Source organism: Symsagittifera roscoffensis, chromosome 8 (assembly GCF_963678635.1).
Source record: "Symsagittifera roscoffensis chromosome 8, txSymRosc1.1, whole genome shotgun sequence".
Lineage (NCBI taxonomy): Eukaryota > Metazoa > Xenacoelomorpha > Acoela > Convolutidae > Symsagittifera > Symsagittifera roscoffensis.
This window is the reverse complement of record NC_087069.1, coordinates 33,291,899-33,306,486: the sequence shown is the minus strand read 5'-3', so window position 1 is coordinate 33,306,486 and position 14,588 is coordinate 33,291,899.

Below are 14,588 nucleotides of genomic sequence, written 5' to 3'. Positions count from 1 at the left end.
ATTTTCACCCGAAAGCATTAGAATTATTGCTCGAAATCCAAATATCGATTTACAATCAATTGGAATATATTCAAAATCCGATATCCAACATCACATTAGAACACAACAATTCCAGGAATTATTACCACAAATGGACACTATACAAAGACAATCAATTGACCAAAACTGACGCAAACTTGCCGAAACCGCAGGATTTGCAGATATCTATACACAAGATTATAGCGGATATTTTAAAGACATTAAAGACTATATTTATCTAAATGGTGAAAAATACAGACTACAGGATATTTCACCTATAAATATTTTTAGCTTTGTTACACTAAAAAATGAAATTCTCGATTTTCTAGGATGGCCCTATTACATCTTAGAAAAATTTACTATTTTATACGCAATGTTTAACTTTATAGGATTTCTTTTTTCACTTTTAAAAGGAATCTATAATATATGCGCTATACACACACAAGTAAATAGACAAGCAAGTGTAGCACGCATACTATTTGCAGGATTTTTCGGAATTTTTTCATCATCAAAAAACAAAATTCTTCTAGACGCACAAATAAAAGAATATAACACAAAAATAGCGTCAAGACAGAACACGTACGACGAAGAACATAATAATATAGAAGTAACGCCTACAGCACCACAGTTGCCACCCCTACCACATAACCATCCATTATCCTTAGTCCCACGCAATTTCCGAAATTTAGCAATAACACATAATCCAAATTTTAGACCAAACATATAATGACACATACAACATATAATGACACATCATTCACAAGATGAAAATACATATGAACAAATTATCGAACAACCCCATACCACCGCTTTTCAGTCTCAAAATAATAATTTTTTTAGCCCACGATGAGCCGACAACTTGGATCCCTACACCGCTCAATTTCCCATCCAACCAACCTCAACACTCCAATTACAATAATTCCACTTTTTGCTTTCCCGCCACCCGATTTCCCAACTAGTAATATAACATCAAGCATGAATTCAGACACTAATTGAGATATTTCAGTTTTATACTCCATTTCACAACTCAATAACCCTAATATAGAAAGCTCTGATGAATTTGCAGACTCCGAACCATCTCCATTCAATAATTTTCAAACCATTTCCTCAGTTTTTTCAAAACCCCCTTTTCAACCAATCCCACCAAATAACCCACTACCGTCCATTTCTACCCCCTCTTATGCTTCACAAGTAACCCCAACCTACTCTTCATTTCATTCAGACCGATCATCCAATTCTCCAGATATTCCCCAAATCTCCCAAGAACTCGATAATTTTATCACCCTACAACAACAACTATTACACCCTAACACCCTCACTATAAATCAGATTTTTTCCACAATAGAATCCTCAAACCCACCTACCCCTACACCCTCTTCAGCTTATACTGCATCATTAGCACAATCATCCACATCCACCGAATCATCAAATAGCACTAACCGAGCTTATCGCACTTTTAAAAGGAAATTCCCGAACCATCCATTCCCGACCAAACCAGGAACAGCCTGCGAATATATTAATCATCCACACCACACCAACACGAAAGATTTTCTAGCAATCACCTTACCCTCATTCCCACAATATACATTAAACACACCTAACGACACTAACGACACACGTAGTTTTGTAGATGAACATGTTTTAATGCCTACACTTCATTGGACAACATATTATCATTTTACTAATCCCCTTTGCCTACCGTTATCTAATACTCATAACGATATAGAAAGGAATAAAGATATGTTATATCGACTCACCACACCACTAACACATAGACAATTTACTTATATAGGATATAAAAAATCACTAAAAACATTCACTGCACCCCGAGCTAACGAATTTACACTAGAATATTATGACCATAATATCATCCGAACTAATCAAGATCAGTTTTTAGATGACGACCGCTTCGCTAACCCACAACTAACAGAAAAATTTTTCATCAAAACACCATATGTATTTACACTCAATATATTTGATCGAAAATATGATCACATCATTTCTGAAGCACTAACTGACATGCAAGCTTACGAAAGTTTTAAAGAAAAATTTCAATTATTTTCACTAACCTTCCACTTCCTTGCACCAGATGGACGCGATTTGCACTGCTCACACGACATTATGTTACGCACTAAACAAACCCACACATATACATATTATCGCTTCATACAAAATCATTTTGATTTACACACTCCATCAAGACAACCACACCACCGTTTTCAGTTTCTTAATTCAAAGTACACTTCGCCATTTTTTCTAAATTTCACATATTCCATCAAAGATACTAACCTCCACGGCATCCTCCGCAATTGTGACCCAATAACACAAATGTATATATTTTGTCCCATCACGAAGACCTTTAATGCAGAAGAATCCAGACCCTTCCTTATCCCACATGAATTTATCCAACCTATAGAAATCCCTATATTAGAATTCATCCACAATACTAAATAAAATCACAAAATATATAATCTCATTCAAAACACACCTTATGAGTTTGCAGTTGGCACCGAAGAACTAAAAACTATTAAAGCACTTCATTTGCTTTGGCCACTGCTTCAAACTAAAAACATCATTCGCATACTAGCAAAATTACTAACAAATTCCGACATGATACACGACATCTTCCCCCACGGTTTTTTCCCCGACGACTAACAGGCAAGTATAATTTATACATATTCTTCACTAATAAATTTAAATTAATACTAACCATTCCTTACTCATGTTTCATTTAGATTTTTAGTCTTCATCCCACGATCATCTACAAAAGACAGAAAAGAAAAAGAAAAAATAAAACTTGTTAAAATTTTTCTAAACTTTATTAATATTTTGCACTAGATAAATATAATAAAATTCATACGAATGTAGTAAATTAATTTATAAATTGTTTCCCCAAAAGCAGTAAACTTCATAATGATGAAAATTTGTAACTTAACTTTTCCCCAAAACTAGCAGTAAAATTAAAATTCTATGTAGTAAATCGATAAAATGAAAATGCAATACCAACCTTTTGATATTTTCATTCACTCGCACAAGAATTCTATCCAAACTCGCACAGCTCGCCCACGAAGAATTGTTTAAATAAAGAATTTCAGTTTCAAGTTTTCACACTCAACAACTCTAACACACGATAACAAGTTTCAAACTTTCCATTAACCCGGTTGGAAAGGAATTATATACTAAACAAAACTAACCAACGCAGCTTACTAAACACCACAAATCATAAAATAACAGCATGACTAAGAAAAGAAAACCAACGGTACCCAAACCGGATTAACCCAGTTTAAAACTGGATAATTTATTCTTTTGAAGACTATTATAAAGTCTAAAAAAGAAATAATAAAACACAAAAAAGTCGAAAGACAAACCCATAACAAAAACAATTTGATTTTTGAAAAAAAGGACACAACCAACGGAACATAAGAAAGACCACCATAAACCCAACATAAAACGTTATCACATAACAGGACCCCTCAAAGAAACCGCACGAAAACATACTCCCACTCCTGGCCTAACCCATCAGAGAGGACGTCCTAAGCATGCTCTATAGCCGGCCTAACCCACCGCGCTACATCCACGCTTTGTGATCACACTTCTATTTTTAATAAGAGGTACTCAAGGGTGAGTAACTCTTCAAAATAACCGAACTAAAACAAAATGCTTTTGTGAAAACAACTAACCAAAATCATAATTAAAACACTGAACTAATAAAAATTTTATAAAATGTAAATTATACTTTGCAGTATATAGATCAGCATACAACAACAAAGACGAACATCAAAAGACAAAATGACCCCACTACACTCGAAAAAGAATGGCCAACCACAACTAATATGCCGTCCACAATCACAACTCAAAGGATTTAGAGTACGACTTAACTTCGCAGAAAAGGACTTCATTGAACTAGACCAATGACCACCTCGATATTCAAGTATACGTACAGATCCGAGTTACAAGGCATCCCCTCCACGCACAATCTCCACGCCATTCCCAGACGAGGTCGAACACAAAACAAGTTCTCTACATAAAACAGAAAAACCCGTCATAGCAAACCATTCTGAAATCAGATTGATTTCATTGGGAAACACCGTCGTTGTCACAAGAAGACACAACGATTGATGTCCCTAACTCCAGCGTCCTGGAACTTCTCTAACAAGAGAAACCGGACCAGAATACGATGTTCGCCAAATACCAACGTCCATCATCCATCCTTTGAATTGCAGAAAGATAATTCTAAAAAACTCTGTAAAACCCGGATGGGTGGAACTTGATCTAAACTATATTTTATGATTGGATAAATTAGATATTTTACCACTGTAAAGTATTTAATATTAACCAATCATGATCCATCTAACTAACAACCCACTTATTTGTAAGTGCTGAAATTACTTGTAATTTCAGCACCAGAGAGATTTGAATTTAACTTAGAAATTAGTTGCCTCTCCAAGAGAACTTCAGCAGCCGCAATAAACCAGTATACCCTAGATCTATTGAGCCTAGCAGAGACTAGTTAAACACCCTGAGACTAGAAAGTATAAGAGTAAGATTAGGATCGGTATTAGACTAAGATGTTGCACGAATCTATCCGGCCGAAAATAAGATAGCGTGGCGAGCAGACGGTGTACCCTATCCGAAATTACTCTATGAGTTAGCCACATCGGTCCTAACTCACCTGATTTTGGAACAGCAAACAAAACTAAATTGTACAAAATGCAAAGACAATTTGAACTGTTTACTCAGTTTTCGAGTTACCTGTTTACATGACACTCAAATCACTAGCAAAACCTTTAGGACCGAGCACAAAAGCAATCGAGCACAAAAGCTACAGCTTTCAGCGTTCCATCAAGTTTGATGCTCGGCAATTGATGAACTATACTGAAAACTAATTGATGAGAACAACTTGTTATGATTTTGATTTCTGTCGACTGTTTTTGTTTGATCCTAGCAGCAAAAAGTATGCCAGGCAGTTTGTTGTTCTCTAGTTTTTTTGATGGCTTCAATGTTGTCGACGCTGATGAGGGCTTTTTTTTGATAAAATTTCTTTGATGAAATTTTTTGATATAATACTTTTGATAAAAACAGCAAAACCTTTTTTTTGATAAAATTGGTGCAAACAATGCTGACGATTTCAGAATACAAGCTATTTCGATTTTTTATACCACTAAAGAGCTTTGAAAATAGCTATAATTGTTATTTTGGTAATGTGCTGTTTTTATTAACGCGTAGTGTCTATATGCAAACGAAATGCGGTTGTTAAATCATTCCAGATTGAATTCACACCAGTAATTGGATCCAAATATGGATTTTTTGCCAAACTATTGTTTTGAAAAACGAAAAAATGGTGTCCCACTATTTAACCCTACGATATTTAACCCCCACTGTTTACACCCCCTATATCATAACCCCGTAACATGATAACCCCACAACAATTTAACCCCCTTTTAATGACGATAATTTGTTCCAAATTAAGTCCTTTTTATAAGTACAGGAGTAGTCCAATTAAGCTTACTAATTGAGGCCTGAAAAGCTAGTCTTAATTCACTTGATGCCTCTAGCATCTCAAAAGTAATTGCATTTCGATTAGTTAGAGAAATAATTCCTCACTCACGCGTTTAAAACAGAGATAACCTACATGGTGCTAATTGAAGGCAACAAAAGACGATTGTGAGTTTTATAAAAAATCATACTGCCTGTTTCTTTAACCATTGTTATACCACTCTATCAGATCAGATATAATGTTTGAAGCGTCATTCCATTTTACTTTATCTTCGAAAGATAAACAAATGCTAGTGGTATCAGGCCACGAGTATTACCTTAAACGAAAAAGCAAAACAACAACAAATTGGAACTGCTCAAAGTACCAAACCCATAAATGCCGCGCAACAGCAATTACGGAAGGAGAAAATTTTATTGAAACGAGGGGTCAACATAATCACGATATTTCCACGGGCAAACCTGATGCTCGACTAGTTTTGAAAAACATCAAGGAGCTAAGCGATAGTAACACCCCAACCGTCGCAGTCGCAACCGCCATTCAGCCAATTACAGACAACATTGCCACTCAACTAGCCCTACCATCCAAAGAAAATTCAAGCGTTTCAGAAAAATTTTCCCGAGACCAAGCTGTCGGGATGTTTCTTCCATCTTTCACAAAGTTTTATGAGAAAAATCGGGGAGCTCGGATTGAAAAAGGATTACGAAACTAACCACGAGTTCGCTTTAGCACTCAAAATGTTACCCGCACTGGCTTTCGAAAAAGAAGAAGAAATAAGGAAATTCATACGATAAAATAGTGGAGGAAATTCAAATAGTTTGCGATCGCACCATAAAAGAGTCGGAAAAAATAGCGAAAGTTGACGAGCTTTGCCTTTATTCTGGATCTAACTACATAAAAAGTCTCGTCCCGAATCGGGAAGCCCTATTCCCCCTTCATTATGGAATCAAAGGGATGCGGCATCATCGGGTTTGGCCAGAACAACAAATGCTGTAGAGGGCTGGCATTATGGCATACAGTCATACTTCAGTGGATCGCATCCCAGTATATGGAAAGTGATTGCAAATTTGCAAAAAGACGCGTCCGTCCAAAAACTTAATTTCTATAACGCCTCGAGTGGGCATCAATTTACAAAAAAGAAAAAATACCGGGTGCTCAACGAAAAAGTGCAGAATATTATGCATGTTTACGAAGAAAAAACTGATTTGCATTTCTTTCGCGCTATGGCGAACTTGAGTTAAATATTTGCTATTTAATTTATATTGCCAAGCAATAAAATTTTTTCCAAGTTTAATTATTTTCCTTGATTTTTCAAAATTGAGCTAGAGTCGATTTGAAACCGGCAAAATAATAAATACATACAAGGTGTTGACTTTTCTTTTCCATCCGCCCAACCCTGTAAGGTTAATCCATTTATTGTACCCTTGATATACCCGTTATCATATTGACCCAAAATTCAACTTTTTTGGGAAAATTGGAAAATTTATTGTGCCGCCAGGGATTCGATCCTTTGAACTCTAGATTCTTCCAACTTTGGCTCTTTGATCTTAATTAAGCCCATGTTTGAGTTTTCAAAGCGTAGATCAATTCTGTCGGCGCCAAAAGATCAAGGTCAAGAAATTCAAATGGTTTTGGACTGTTTTGTATATGCACCAGTTTGAATCATGTCGGTCGGATTCGTTTTCAAGTTCATATCAAAGTCTAGACTATCGGCAAGGTCATTTCTGTTCAAATCTAAAACGCATTTAGCAGCGTGCGTGTTAACTCATTTTGGTTCGCAAAATTTTTCGCAATTAAAGCTTTGATGTTTACCAACGATATGGTTCCGAATCCTTTTCAAGTAACTTTCACTTTGATTCTAACAATTGGTTTTAAAAAGGGGTTAAATTGTAGTGGGGTTACCTGATTTGGGGGTTATATGAGAGGGGGTTAAGAAAAAGGGGGTTACAAAACACGGGGTGATAAGCTTGGGAACCGAAAAAATATATACATAAAACAGCGTAAATTTCTGTTCGAAAGGCTATCAAAGGCTAAATGAGCCACGAGAAACAGCAATCAGAAATTTCAAGGCTCCACCCTGACGCGAGAAGTCCTGTTTTCAGTTTTGTACACCAATAAAAAAAGCTTTAGATATCAGCTGTGGCAAAGCTGAATAGCTATGCTATAGCCTCGTGACAGTATTGTTTTTGCATAGGGATAAAAATAAAAAAGTGGTGAATGCGTTTCAGATTTATAAAATAAAGTGAAAAGTGGTAAGATGGCAAAAAAATGGATATAGACGTAATTCCTTCTGATTAGAATGTACTAGAATAACAAAGTACCATGCTTAACTCTCAGTTTCAGCTAAGGAAAACTTGAAGATACGTAAGTATATTATGTTTACCACTCGGTATGTTCTTTTTATAACGATTTATGATATTTGAAGGGGTTGATTTGTTTTTACACTTTTCTTGGTAACGTTTTTGCTTGACGAGATATTTTAGCACATTTTTAAGGGTTTTTTTAATAAATTTTAATCACGTTTTGCAACTTACATTCTGTAAAATTTTGCATTTTAAACTAGTTCTTGTGATTGGTTGTACATCAATTTTATAAAAAAAATGAAACCTATTTTTTGTTCAGTGATGTGCATGGCCAGGAGAAGTTTAAAGAATTGGATAGATATCTAAAACATTCATTTTTTTTCTTCATTTGAGCAAAGGGTTGATAAGTTGATAGGATGGTTTAAAAACATTTTCAATTTTTTTTTCTTCAATTGAACCCCACGCAATATATTGAGTACAAAAGGATGCTTTTAGCGCTTTAAATTTTAATAATGAGAATAGCCTCAATTCCATTCGAAACAGTTAAAACCCCCGTTTGCGCGTGTTATAAGAACGCATTATGTCGAGCCTTATTTATACCAAATTAGCCAAATTTGCGATTTGCTAAGTAACCATCTGTTTATGAAAATAGATCACAGGTGAAACAGATTTAGCTTTTTGGGCTTCGGGATAAAATATCTATCAGATGATATAAAACAGTTCAAAAAGATTTTTGTATGAAAGTCGAAAATTGACAGAGTAAATAACCAACCCAAGGCAAAAGCATTGGGTCATTTTCTTCAAAAAACTAGAAAAAAAACTAGATCTGTTTGGAAGAACTAGAAAAAAAAAGAAAAATCCATAAATAATTTGAAGGTTTTAAAATCATCTGATATCTTATCTCTGAAAATTTAAATCGCGATCCAAAACGGGTATGTCGCTAATCTTGTGACACAAAATTGGGTTGTGACGCGACCCAAAAAACACACCGCGGTTTTGCGCGACTCAAAAAAGATGTTGCAACTTTGTGCTACAAAAAAAATTGTAATCAACTTTGCGCTATCAAAGAAAACAGCGCAACTTGAGCCTCTCCCGTAAGTTAAATTTGCCGACTTTACGCGACTTTAAGCTTTCTGCACAACTTTGCGCGACAAAATAGATTTAAGGCGGCTCTGCGCGACCCAATTATTTATATTGACACTTTTGACGACCAATCGAGTTTTTTGTGTGCCTGGAAATTTATTTGTTCCGAATTTCTGCTCGACTTTGAGCGACGTGGAAACTTCTGCGCGACCATGACGTTTACCTTTAAGCAAGTTTAAGCAAATTATATCGCTTTTGTGCCAAATTTATGTGACGGCAAATAAGGTTAAGATTATAAATAAGCTTAACGCCGTGCAACTTCACTGCTGCCCTTTAGTACCCAGTCTGTGAGCTAACAAATGTTTTACTAAATACAATTTTGAACCGGACCAGAATACGATGTTCGCCAAATACCAACGTCCATCATCCATCCTTTGAATTGCAGAAAGATAATTCTAAAAAACTCTGTAAAACCCGGATGGGTGGAACTTGATCTAAACTATATTTTATGATTGGATAAATTAGATATTTTACCACTGTAAAGTATTTAATATTAACCAATCATGATCCATCTAACTAACAACCCACTTATTTGTAAGTGCTGAAATTACTTGTAATTTCAGCACCAGAGAGATTTGAATTTAACTTAGAAATTAGTTGCCTCTCCAAGAAAACTTCAGCAGCCGCAATAAACCAGTATACCCTAGATCTATTGAGCCTAGCAGAGACTAGTTAAACACCCTGAGACTAGAAAGTATAAGAGTAAGATTAATATCGGTATTAGACTAAGATGTTGCACGAATCTATCCGGCCGAAAATAAGATAGCCTGACGAGCAGACGGTGTACCCTATCCGAAATTACTCTATGAGTTTAGCCACATCGGTCCTAACTCACCTGATTTTGGAACAGCAAACAAAACTAAATTGTACACAATGCAAAGACAATTTGAACTGTTTACTCAGTTTTCGAGTTACCTGTTTACATGACACTCAAATCACTAGCAAAACCTTTAGGACCGAGCACAAAAGCAACCGAGCACAAAAGCTACAGCTTTCAGCGTTCCATCAAGTTTGATGCTCGGCAATTGATGAACTATACTGATAACTAATTGATGAGAACAACTTGTTATGATTTTGATTTCTGTCGACTGTTTTTGTTTGATCCTAGCAGCAAAAAGTATGCCAGGCAGTTTGTTGTTCTCTAGTTTTTTTGATGGCTTCAATGTTGTCGACGCTGATGAGGGCTTTTTTTGATAAAATTTCTTTGATGAAATTTTTTGATAAAATACTTTTGATAAAAACAGCAAAACATTTTTTTTGATAAAATTGGTGCAAACAATGCTGACGATTTCAGTATACAAGCTATTTCGATTTTTTATACCACTAAAGAGCTTTGAAAATAGCTATATTTGTTAATTTGGTAATGTGCTGTTTTTATTAACGCGTAGTGTCTATATGCAAACGAAATGCGGTTGTTAAATCATTCCAGATTGAATTCACACCAGTAATTGGATCCAAATATGGATTTTTTGCCAAACTATTGTTTTGAAAAACAAAAAAATGGTGTCCCACTCTTTAACCCTACGATATTTAACCCCCTCTGCTTACACCCCCTATATCATAACCCCGTAACATGATAACCCCACAACAATTTAACCCCCTTTTAATGACGATAATTTGTTCCAAATTAAGTCCTTTTTATAAGTACAGGAGTAGTCCAATTAAGCTTACTAATTGAGGCCTGAAAAGCTACTATTTAAGGGTTTTTTTAATAAATTTTAATCACGTTTTGCAACTTACTTTCTGTAAAATTTTGCATTTTAAACTAGTTCTTGTGATTGGTTGTACATCAATTTTATAAAAAAAAATGAAACCTATTTTTTGTTCAGTGATGTGCATGGCCAGGAGAAGTTTAAAGAATTGGATAGATATCTAAAAAACTCATTTTTTTTCTTCATTTGAGCAAAGGGTTGATAAGTTGATAGGATGGTTTAAAAACATTTTCAATTTTTTTTTCTTCAATTGAACCCCACGCGATATATTGAGTACAAAAGGATGCTTTTAGCGCTTTAAATTTTAATAATGAGAATAGCCTCAATTCCATTCGAAACAATTAAAACCCCCGTTTGCGCGTGTTATAAGAACGCATTATGTCGAGCCTTATTTATACCAAATTAGCCAAATTTGCGATTTGCTAAGTAACCATCTGTTTATGAAATAGATCACAGGTGAAACAGATTTAGCTTTTTGGGCTTCGGGATAAAATATCTATCAGATGATATAAAACAGTTCAAAAAGATTTTTGTATGAAAGTCGAAAATTGACAGAGTAAATAACCAACCCAAGGCAAAAGCATTGGGTCATTTTCTTCAAAAAACTAGAAAAAAAACTAGATCTGTTTGGAAGAACTAGAAAAAAAAAGAAAAATCCATAAATAATTTGAAGGTTTTAAAATCATCTGATATCTTATCTCTGAAAATTTAAATCGCGATCCAAAACGGGTATGTCGCTAATCTTGTGACACAAAATTGGGTTGTGACGCGACCCAAAAAACACACCGCGGTTTTGCGCGACTCAAAAAAGATGTTGCAACTTTGTGCTACAAAAAAAATTGTAATCAACTTTGCGCTATCAAAGAAAACAGCGCAACTTGAGCCTCTCCCGTAAGTTAAATTTGCCGACTTTACGCGACTTTAAGCTTTCTGCACAACTTTGCGCGACAAAATAGATTTAAGGCGGCTCTGCGCGACCCAATTATTTATATTGACACTTTTGACGACCAATCGAGTTTTTTGTGCGCCTGGAAATTTATTTGTTCCGAATTTCTGCTCGACTTTGAGCGACGTGGAAACTTCTGCGCGACCATGACGTTTACCTTTAAGCAAGTTTAAGCAAATTATATCGCTTTTGTGCCAAATTTATGTGACGGCAAATAAGGTTAAAATTATAAATAAGCTTAACGCCGTGCAACTTCACTGCTGCCCTTTAGTACCCAGTCTGTGAGCTAACAAATGTTTTACTGAATACACTTTTGAACCGGACCAGAATACGATGTTCGCCAAATACCAACGTCCATCATCCATCCTTTGAATTGCAGAAAGATAATTCTAAAAAACTCTGTAAAACCCGGATGGGTGGAACTTGATCTAAACTATATTTTATGATTGGATAAATTAGTTATTTTACCACTGTAAAGTATTTAATATTAACCAATCATGATCCATCTAACTAACAACCCACTTATTTGTAAGTGCTGAAATTACTTGTAATTTCAGCACCAGAGAGATTTGAATTTAACTTAGAAATTAGTTGCCTCTCCAAGAGAACTTCAGCAGCCGCAATAAACCAGTATACCCTAGATCTATTGAGCCTAGCAGAGACTAGTTAAACACCCTGAGACTAGAAAGTATAAGAGTAAGATTAGGATCGGTATTAGACTAAGATGTTGCACGAATCTATCCGGCCGAAAATAAGATAGCGTGACGAGCAGACGGTGTACCCTATCCGAAATTACTCTATGAGTTAGCCACATCGGTCCTAACTCACCTGATTTTGGAACAGCAAACAAAACTAAATTGTACAAAATGCAAAGACAATTTGAACTGTTTACTCAGTTTTCGAGTTACCTGTTTACATGACACTCAAATCACTAGCAAAACCTTTAGGACCGAGCACAAAAGCAACCGAGCACAAAAGCTACAGCTTTCAGCGTTCCATCAAGTTTGATGCTCGGCAATTGATGAACTATACTGAAAACTAATTGATGAGAACAACTTGTTATGATTTTGATTTCTGTCGACTGTTTTTGTTTGATCCTAGCAGCAAAAAGTATGCCAGGCAGTTTGTTGTTCTCTACTTTTTTTGATGGCTTCAATGTTGTCGACGCTGATGAGGGCTTTTTTTTGATAAAATTTCTTTGATGAAATTTTTTGATAAAATACTTTTGATAAAAACAGCAAAACATTTTTTTTGATAAAATTGGTGCAAAAAATGCTGACGATTTCAGTATACAAGCTATTTCGATTTTTTATACCACTAAAGAGCTTTGAAAATAGCTATATTTGTTAATTTGGTAATGTGCTGTTTTTATTAACGCGTAGTGTCTATATGCAAACGAAATGCGGTTGTTAAATCATTCCAGATTGAATTCACACCAGTAATTGGATCCAAATATGGATTTTTTGCCAAACTATTGTTTTGAAAAACGAAAAAATGGTGTCCCACTCTTTAACCCTACGATATTTAACCCCCTCTGCTTACACCCCCTATATCATAACCCCGTAACATGATAACCCCACAACAATTTAACCCCCTTTTAATGACGATAATTTGTTCCAAATTAAGTCCTTTTTATAAGTACAGGAGTAGTCCAATTAAGCTTACTAATTGAGGCCTGAAAAGCTACTATTTAAGGGTTTTTTTAATAAATTTTAATCACGTTTTGCAACTTACATTCTGTAAAATTTTGCATTTTAAACTAGTTCTTGTGATTGGTTGTACATCAATTTTATAAAAAAAATGAAACCTATTTTTTGTTCAGTGATGTGCATGGCCAGGAGAAGTTTAAAGAATTGGATAGATATCTAAAAAATTCATTTTTTTTCTTCATTTGAGCAAAGGGTTGATAAGTTGATAGGATGGTTTAAAAACATTTTCAATTTTTTTTTCTTCAATTGAACCCCACGCGATATATTGAGTACAAAAGGATGCTTTTAGCGCTTTAAATTTTAATAATGAGAATAGCCTCAATTCCATTCGAAACAATTAAAACCCCCGTTTGCGCGTGTTATAAGAACGCATTATGTCGAGCCTTATTTATACCAAATTAGCCAAATTTGCGATTTGCTAAGTAACCATCTGTTTATCAAATAGATCACAGGTGAAACAGATTTAGCTTTTTGGGCTTCGGGATAAAATATCTATCAGATGATATAAAACAGTTCAAAAAGATTTTTGTATGAAAGTCGAAAATTGACAGAGTAAATAACCACCCAAGGCAAAAGCATTGGGTCATTTTCTTCAAAAAACTAGAAAAAAAACTAGATCTGTTTGGAAGAACTAGAAAAAAAAAAGAAAAATCCATAAATAATTTGAAGGTTTTAAAATTATCTGATATCTTATCTCTGAAAATTTAAATCGCGATTCAAAACGGGTATGTCGCTAATCTTGTGACACAAAATTGGGTTGTGACGCGACCCAAAAAACACACCGCGGTTTTGCGCGACTCAAAAAAGATGTTGCAACTTTGTGCTACAAAAAAAATTGCAATCAACTTTGCGCTATCAAAGAAAACAGCGCAACTTGAGCCTCTCCCGTAAGTTAAATTTGCCGACTTTACGCGACTTTAAGCTTTCTGCACAACTTTGCGCGACAAAATAGATTTAAGGCGGCTCTGCGCGACCCAATTATTTATATTGACACTTTTGACGACCAATCGAGTTTTTTGTGCGCCTGGAAATTTATTTGTTCCGAATTTCTGCTCGACTTTGAGCGACGTGGAAACTTCTGCGCGACCATGACGTTTACCTTTAAGCAAGTTTAAGCAAATTATATCGCTTTTGTGCCAAATTTATGTGACGGCAAATAAGGTTAAAATTATAAATAAGCTTAACGCCGTGCAACTTCACTGCTGCCCTTTAGTACCCAGTCTGTGAGCTAACAAATGTTTTACTAAATACAATTTTGAAACA